Consider the following 10,174-nt stretch of genomic DNA (forward strand, 5'->3'; position numbering starts at 1 on the left):
AGTTACACTCACTCGGTTCGGAAGAGTCCAAGTCCATTACACCCCATGTGGTGTGTGTGTGTGTGTGTGTGTGTGTGGGTGTGTGTGTGTGTGTGTGTGTGTGTGTGTGTGTGTGTGTGTGTGTGTGTGTGTCTCATTTCTGCAATGTTGATATTTTGCACGTCTGTATCAGTGGAGCCACTTTAGCATAGACTGACATACAGTAGTAGATGTTTGGGGGGAACGTGGATGTGGAGCATTTCTCATCGCTCCGACTTGACATTTCCTATTGTGAGTAAACAAATGTTTCTTTGGCGTTTCGTTGTTTGCCTGCTGCTTGTAGAATAGTAAAACATGTTTTGAGTATGTTTTGGTTGTTCCATTGCTCTTAGAGATGCGTTAGGGCAAAGCATGTGTTTGAAATCCTCCTTGTAGCTCATTAGAGGTAAGGTCTAGACACACACACACACACACACACACACACACATCTACACACCCATGCACACACACACACACACACATCTACACACCCATGCATGCACACACACACACACACACACATCTACACACCCATGCATGCACACACACACACACACACACACACATCTACACACCCATGCATGCACACACACACACACACACACACACACATCTACACACCCATGCATGCACACACACACACACACACATCTACACACCCATGCATGCACACACACACACACACACACACACATCTACACATCTATGCATGCACATACACACACACACACACACACACACATCTACACACCCACGCATGCACACACACACACACACACAAATAGAGTGATGAATTGGACAAAGCCAGCAAAGCTATTGGTTGGCTGTTTACTGCTATAGTGAGCTCTTAGCCAGGGGGAGCCTGTATAGTTCCATAGGAACGTCATTAATAATCGTCAGTGTCTGGCCTTCAGCTTGCGCTGAATCTCAACAGACCCGATGCAATATCATCTGGAATTGCTTTTGCGTCCCATGGGCCTGCCTGTACATTTTCTAGTCCAGTGACTCTTATTGTTTTAACAGGCTGAGTATGTTCAGCGACAAAGAAGCAATGTGCCTTTGTGAATACCCACGTCATAAAGAAAAAAGGTTTTCACACACACACACACACATGCACACACACACACGCACACACACCAACACATTAATACACACTTAGGAATCCCATTGTGTACATTAGATGCAACGCACGCTGGTGTCCACATGGCAGGGCCTGCGTCCCCAGGCTGGGCCCGGGCCACGGCCAACCAGGGTGAAATTGCCCGTTAGTGTGGAAGGCTGATGGACCTGTGAGGAGATGCAGAGACAGGAAGCTCAGCCAAACGTCCAAAACCTTGTGCATATTTCTAGTTTTTAGCTCATGGTGGTGTGTCTCAGTGAGCTGGACAGTGATTAAGAACAGACACCGTTACCTCAGACTGAAGTCTCATTTTTCATTAGAGTTGAACCAAGTTTTTCATTTGTTTTCTCTTTGTTTGTTTATTTTTTACATGAAATCGTGCAATGAATATCTCACGTTTTTCCTCAAATATTTGATCGGAACGTTGAGCCCCGGTGCCTGCCGACCATTTATTGTGTGTGTGTATCAGTCTGTTCTCTGTCTCTATATCAATGAATGCAGTTGTTATGTGAAATTTCAATTCCTTTTCATTTTCACATTTAGAATCCCAAGAGTTTGTTTCATTTATGTCTGTGAAAATAATGTCGCAAACAAGGAGCTTGATGTTGAGTTTTTGCTGATTTTGACTCTGTACACATGTTGATTTTGTAATTTTGCTTATATATACAGTGTGTATATATATATGTACAGCATATATATATATATATGTATATGTACATATATATTTATATATATTTATATGTACAGTAAATATATAAATATATATACTGTTTGTGTGTGTACATACAATATATATATACATATACGTATATATGTATATATATATCTATATATACTGTATGTATATATATATATATATATTGTATGTACACACATACAGTATATAAATATACATATATATGTACAGTATATGTGTGCACATATACAAACCAAGATACAAACTACCGCTTTGTCTACATGCAAAGATTAGAGAAACAATCGGAATCGTTCTCGAACATGAGTGTTGTTCCATGTGTTTCCCATGGTGTGGAGGTGTTTTCTTCTTTTCTTTTTTTTGTCTTGATGACTGATTCATGATTTGAAATCCATTTGGTGTCAGTTTTCAGAAACCCAAACACTCCTTTTTGTTGTGTAGAACGCCCTATTCTGCACGTGTCTAAATCATTTGTTCAAGCCACGTGTTGGGTGGCGAGCACCTTCCGACTGGAGAACCGGCGTCATCCCAGGGTTGACCCCACGTGGAGGTTAGAGGAGACAATCTGCACACGTGTATGTCTGCAACCTCCGCTGGGGAATTTCAAATAGGGCTGAGCATTAGTATGTACTGTATGTTGTTTCTCCAACTTGCTCAGTAATCACAGCTTGATTAAGGTCCATTTCAATTTGCATAAGCTCCGCTAAGGTGCCGGTGCCACCAGGAGGTTGTCACATCCACGCTGACGGAAGCCACCGGGGAGTGTTTTTACCATCCCGCCGTGTGGTTCAAAGATTTCGCTCTTTGTCGCTCTCTACGTTCAAACTTCAAAACCCACCCACGCCGAGAAAAACAAAAGGAAATGAAACTAGTTGTGAGGAGTTGAGCAGTTCATCCACTGAGACGCTTTTCTTTGGTGACAGGACGTTGGTTCTGCCGAGCGCCCCCTTCACCGTCCTACTTACAGGTTGAAAACTCAGGCTTTAATGATACACCGTGGTTTGACCTCATGTGTGAAATTTGAAGTGAGTGATTTCATGACTTTGCACGTTATCCCGTCGCTTCTTCAGTTTGTGCTTCACGTGAATAGATTAAGATATTCGGTAAAGGTTCATTTATCAACCAGATGTTGCAGTGCTCAGCAGACGTCAGCCACCTCTTCACAGACAATGTTTTTTTTTAATCATAATTATATTATTATAAGGAATCGAAGCAAAATACAAAGAAATATAAACATTTTCACCATATGTACGCAATATACAAAGTAGATATATGAGTCATTCCAAGAGCAAGAGCAGTGCTAGCAAAGACGAGGCTCAGAATCCTGTAAAAAAGGGGGCGTGTGTCTCTTTTCCACTTTCAGCCAAGCGAAGCACAGAGACATTGAATATATGAGCCACAGAAAATGTCCAAGAAATCATCCATTTTGGATGATGTAATAATTGGCAAAAAAGTCCAATCAAAGTTTTGAGATAATCAATTTCGATGTTGACCACATGTAACGAGATAATAACTTAGCAAATGACGATTTCAAACACTTTATTGTCGGTGGCCAGAGGAGTTATTGTCCGTATGAATAAACATGGAGGAGAAAACACGTCCAGAGCCGAGCGACCACACGTGTCTGTGCTGGATGGGAGCTGCGCTGGACCCTCATTGATCTCAACGACTGAGGTGATCACCGAACGGACAGAACGTCAACACTGGGTTCATTCAATTTGGCCAAGGGATTGAATTTGTGTGGGATGTGTTTAGGAAAACAATCTAAAGCATAAAGATCACAAACTAGATGCATTCTAGAGGACGGCCCTCAGCCCGGCACTTGAAACTACTTGGCTTATCCAAAGATTTTGAGCCTGTGAATGACCTTTGGTGACCTCTGGAGTGGTTTGGATGAACACGGTGATCTGAAGGTTCTAGAGTCAGATCACCAGGACGACCTCTCTCTGAGCGACAGAAAAGCTTTTACCATTTAGGACCAGAGTTAGATTAGCTACAGCAGCAACATTCCACTCTATATGTATAAGATATATTTGAATATATGAATATATTTATGCTAATCCAAACAGCATTTAACATTATATATGTTTTATACAAATCCTCGACCGCAGTGACTCTTGATGGGTGAAAAAAAATCACGTAGATAAAGAATTAGATAAAACTAATTAAGAAATCGTTAGAACTATGGCAGTGATTCCAATGCTCAGAATAGTTGTGAATTTGTAGATATTGTGAATCGAATAATGTTTTTTCTGTGAATATGAATATCTTTTGTTATTTATTTTTACATTTGATAAAGTGACGCGTCTTATATTCCGCTCTGTAACACTAAGTGTTATGGTGTTCTCAGATGTACAGTCCGAATGATCTCCATCAAGCTTCAAACAAAATCAGTAACTTGTGTGCACTTTCAAAAAGAAAACCCCAAACTGTGAACGAGCGACTCCCTACGAGCGAAGCTGTCGACACGTCCTCTCACTGCATGTCCCGTAGCCTCGGCAGAGCAGACTTTTCCCACAGAGCTCCAGGACAGAACGTCCACTCGGATTCCGACTCGGACTCGGACTCGGATTCAGACTCGGATTCGGACTCCTGTCGGTCAATGTTTTACCGATCCCCGCCTTGAGGAGTCGCTCTCCACGGCTGCGTCTCCAAGCCCTAAGTTATCGCTGCCGCCGCCGCCTCTGCCCCCCGACAACGTTGCTCACAAGGCAGCGGAATTGAGACGGCCGAGCTGCTTCAGTGTCGTTCCGTCACCACCCGTCACGACTTTACCATCACCGTGTCACTGTTACACGCGCCTCTTGTGCTTTCTGTGCAGAGGTGGAAGATGCAGGTTCAGAAAGTCAAATCCCACGCTGGGATTTCGGAGTCAACCATGTGGATTTGCTAATCGTCATCGACCCAGAGTCCAACTCCTGAGCGGTCAGTGACCAGCTGGAGGTAAAACATGGCTGGTGGTAAAGCATGGCTGGAGGTAAAGCATGGCTGGACTTTTACTTTCTGAACCTCGTGTCGTCCCACCTCCGTTTCTGGTTCATGGCGCTGTTGTAATCTGCTCGGTCCAAATGGTACGGGACGCTTTAGATTTGTGAAAGGGTTCAAGCCGCTTCCTCCCGAATCCTAATCCATCGAGACAGCGGCCTTAATGGCGTCGGGACTAACGCACCGGGCGAGGGAGCCGAAGCAGTCACTTTTCAGGGCTTTGGGACGCAGTCGCCGATGCTCGTTGGCTGGACTTTGTGTGTTGTGTAAACCCGTCTTCTTCATGTGCTCACTGTATGAGATGTAGCAAATGGCAGTGGCGATTAAAAAACATTGTACTTTGTCTTGGAGTCTGGTGGATTTACTTGGTTACGCTCAACTGCAAAATTTATCAACCAAGGTTTGTTTGCAGCCCGATCCTAAAAAAACCTGTGAGAACTGTGACAACTTCAGACATTAGAAACAAAATGGTCTAATTTGACATACTGTATACATGTGCATGAGGTCATATGTATGAATCCCAAATGTGATTTATGGCGGGTTAAACTGTCAACAATCAAATGTTTTTTTATTTCATTTACCCAATCAAACGGCAGGTTAAGTCTGCGCAGACCTTCTACTAATGGAGGAATAAGGGATGCGTAAGGATAGGTTCTTGGTCAGGATTGTGGATCAATTATTTTGAGTGAGCATTATTATTATTATTATTATTATTAAAGGGCAGGTTCTCCTTTTTCTCAAACCCAGGTCTTGATCACTTACAAATGGCAGACATTTGAATAAGGTTGAACGATAAAGAGCCTTTGCCTCAGGACAGTGGTTGGTATTCAAACTGTGGGGTGCGCGCCCCTAGTGGGGAGTGGGAAAATTGCAAGGGGTCGCAAGAAAATGAAAGCTGAAAACCAAAGAGTAGACCTCAAATGATGTTTCTATATCTAATAAGATCCTAATTAATGTTTAAAATAATTTAATTGAAATTAGTTTGAGAATTTGTTTTCACTATTATTATTATTATTATTATTATTATTTCTTTTTTTTTCATCACTTTGCACCTTTCTGTCCTGTCAGCCTGTGTGAAAAGGCAATAAAAGCCACAAATGAATGTGAAGGCCCAGCCTGGTTTACTGTAAACGACATTAGTTTGTATAAGACTAATTTTTTATTTGTACTTTTTTGAAATCCTAGGGAGGGGGGCTCAACAAAGAAAGGTTGAATACCACCGCTTTAGGAGCATCCTGAACTGGCTCTTCTATTTGCATCCACTCCTTTTTTCTGCACAAAGGAAAAATATGGCTCTTGAGAACAGCACGTGGCGCCGTTCGGTCACCGCTTTGTACAACACTGCTCAAACTCCATCTTTGTCATCCACACCAACCCTATACCTCAAACAATCTGACACAGCAAAGGATTTATCCTGATAAAACCTGCCTACGTCCACCTTTTGTCGGATCAAATTCTGAATTGATGTGTCCACGGCATAGCACAAGCATATTAAATATATTGGAGACGTTGATCACAGCAACACCAAATGCATGTCAGTGCAATGAAATGTTTTGACCTTTTTTCAGAGAGCAGTTTGAATAATGCTGTGTACTGTAAACTGTCTATGAACAAAAAAACCTGCATGCAGCAATACAGGAATATAGATTCGCACGAGTAATGACGAAAGGGGGAGGCGTTTGTTTGCAGATGTACCAGATGTACAAATCAAGAGATGGAAGATTCAGAAAGGAAGACAAATAATGTCATTTATTAGACATCTATTAGCTCACCGTATATTCAGATGATTTTACAAAAACATTTTCACCAAATCCAATAAGCTTTGTCAACGGTAGAAAAGACAGTCATAATTTAAATAGAAGATATGAAGTTGGTGTTTATGAGGATATTATGACTGACTGAAGAATGTGTGGTGCAGAAATGGGTTTTTTTTTAAGTGTTGTATAGTGAAGTTTGTTTCTCTAATGACTAAAACCTTGTTAAGTCATCTTGATTATTTCCACTTATCTTATCTTATCTTATTTACGCTGAATAAAGATAGTGATTTTGTGTCTCTTTTTAGTCAGAGTTCTTTACAGCCACTGTTGTGTTCAAATGGTGGTAAACAGAACATAAACCCACACAAATTTGCCCCCCACCTCAAGGAGTATTAATATTAGAGAAAAGCAGCTACTGAGCCACTGAGCCACTGAGCCACTGAGCTACTGAGCCACTGAGCGTGTGGGCGGTGTTTTGCATAATGACAGTGGTACAGCTCCCAGCCTTTAAGGTAAATTAGGAACGTCCTTTGCAACTGACTGCAGTGATCCCCCAACCTGTGGTGCCAGACCCTGCAGGGGTTCACCACAGCTCAGGAGCGCAGGGGGTGATGCCGTAGAGGATTTGAGGTACAGCCCATGTTTACATATAGTTAGATATTGGTAAATTGTAAGAAAACCCATGGCTATACAGTACTGTATGTTATAATTTATTGCCCTGTATTACTCTAAAAACCTTGCTCTCTCATCCATGAAAATAGAATCAACTCAGACAAGGCGGCTGCCAACCATAAATAAATACATGGAGGGGGAAAAGGGGTTTTGTATCTAGGGGTGGGTCTCAGAGGGAAAAAGGGGGTCTCCGATTGAATCAGGTTCGTTTTAGCGGGTCTCATATCTCATATCATTTTAACAGGCTTGCAGTACACTGTATAGTATTGTGGCAGTTGGGAGTGGTTTTGGCGCCATCTGCAGGTGGGAAGAGCCAGCACTGGCAACTGGAAGGGGATGCAGCTACAGGAGATTGAGGTGATTAGCAGAGTGCTTAAAAGCTGCAGTGGTTTCATCTTCCTCCCTCCTGACAGCGAGGCTGGGCTCCCACTCCAGATGACATTTAAGGTTTGTGGCTTTACGTCTTTGTTTGTTGGTAATAAACGCCCAGCTAAAGGCTGTTTCTTTTTTTCACCTGCCTTCTGGTCTATCTCTTGCCTCACAACTACAAGTGGACAAGGGTTACAAGTATATAACATCTTACCACTTGGCCATGTTTTTCCTGTTAGGTGTTAAGAAACCCCTCTTCCTTCTCATCCTAAACTAATGCCCCAGCCACCATACAACACTCTCCCAAATTCCATCAATGGAGCTGGCAGCTCACAGCCATTTCCTGCGGTCGTGCACGGCTGACGCTTGCTTTTTTCTTGAGTTTTAGCATCTTGAATCTTGCTGAGATAGTGACAGAGGCAGTGAAATATCATCCTTTTTTTACAGAAACATTTTAAGTCTTAGAGTCTCTTCAGTCGGTTACGGCGCCGTGACAAACAAGAACACCGTCTCATCTTCTATCGGCTTCGACGGATTTCTAAACGACATTCCACTTCCTGTCAACCGCTGGACAAGAACTCAGAATTTCACTTCATCCTTTCACAGTCTCCTCTTGAGTGTTAAAAATGACAAATTGGACTCCTAAATGTCCAGTTTCCACTCTGAGCATAATGCTCTGCACGGCTGGAAATTATCTTTCTGGGCACTTGTCCAAAGGACAAGTGGAATACCCTCTACTTGTCCTAGGACGTACTTGTTCTAAAAGGGAGAGAGACACAGTTCCACACAGTAAAACCTTCCTTTCAAATGATGACGGCTGTCGAAAAATAGCCTTTAACATTAGCAAAACGTACAGATTTTATTCTGATTCTAATCAACCTCATCAACAAGAGATGAGTTGGTACTTCAACCTCCAGGCCAGTTGAGGTCATTTGCTTTGCTTACTGTGTTTCCTGAAGTGATTGGAAAATTGGGAAGGGCCTGTGTTTGCCTGTGACTGAAGCAGCTGGCACATTACACAGTCCCAGAACATTGGATTAGCCGTGGAGTGGAAAGCTCGGGACCCCCGTGGAGGAAAGGACTCCACAGCTGTAGGAATGTAACCCAAAATGTTCAGTGAAAACTCTGAGTAAAATGGCCCTTTTCTTTTCAGAGATTTAAAAAAAGGAGGAAATTAGAAATGCAGTGTATTCTTGATAAAAAGATGGCTTGATCTTGATTTTTAATACAGCATTACCACCAATTTATATATGGCTGGAGGATCACATGACAGTAGGATAAACCAGGTCACCATTTATAAAAGAAGTCCACCAGTGAGAATTATTTGAGAAGAGAGCAGCAATTCAAGAGTAATTAGTATAATCTTTACCTATATTACTGAATGCATTTTGTGTGTGTGATTTTCTTCTTATAATGCAATTTTGTATATTTAATTTTATTAGCTTATTCTAAACCTGTTTATAATGCATTTTATTCTTTTGAGTATTTTATTATTCCACTTTGTAAATGCATTTTGTCTATTTGCTTTGCTTTTATTGTTGCTATTTGATGGCCTTTTAATGTAAAGCATTATCGTGTTTGAAAGAAGCTATACAAATGAAGTTATTATTTGTGTTATTATCATTATTATTATTATCACGTCTATTTTACAGCACACCCACAAACAAGGTGTTGTCAGTGTAGATGTTATTGTTTTGAAAGGTTTTTTTTTTCTATTTTCAAAATGAAATTTAGATCCTTCCAGTAAATTGGTATTAGCTTAAAGAAATGCTTAAAGAAACCCAACATCATTAAAATCAACCTGGAATCTGGATGGTATTATCTGGGTGGCTCAAGTCAGCCCATGCCCCATCTCCCGAGACCATACGCTGACACACTCACCCATCCTCCCTCCCTGAAGCGCTCTTACCTCCCCCAGGAGATGCATGGATGAGCAGGCTTATTCGCCTTGTGGGGAGCTTCCATGCATGACTGATGTTCAAATTAATATCCTTGACTGATTCCTGCTCCGTGCTGAGGAGGAGTATCAAAGCACAGCGAGACCCTCAGGAATCCATTGATTTCAATGCCATTGCTAACAAATACCCTTTACTCACAAAAGACTACACGTCGTTTCCGCAGAGTTCCCTCCGTCCTCGGCCGCCGGCGGCCATACCTGCCTCGCAAAGGACAGCTGTCCCTGCACGGCCCTGCAGGTCAACGTGCTGCCAGCTATTCATATTAAGAGAGCCTCACCAACCACCATGACGATATGATGTTTTCACATGGATGTTCTATGCAACAAAACATGTCGCAACTCAAGGAACACAGGGTTACACGATCACAACAACAACGACGACAAACTAAAAAATTATTAGAAAAAAAAAACAGCTCCATCATGACAAAGACAAAACCAAGCGATACAACCCAAATAAACAAAGAAATTAAGGGGGGAGGCAGAAAGTCAGACATAAATATGGATAGAAAGAAAGAAATTAGATATATTGAAAATAGCAAAATATTTAAGGGGTCAAAGCAATTTGAAAAAAATACATAAAACTGGCTACAGCAGAAATAATA

Source organism: Zeus faber, assembly GCF_960531495.2.
Source record: "Zeus faber genome assembly, chromosome: 14".
In the NCBI taxonomy this organism is placed as follows: domain Eukaryota; kingdom Metazoa; phylum Chordata; class Actinopteri; order Zeiformes; family Zeidae; genus Zeus; species Zeus faber.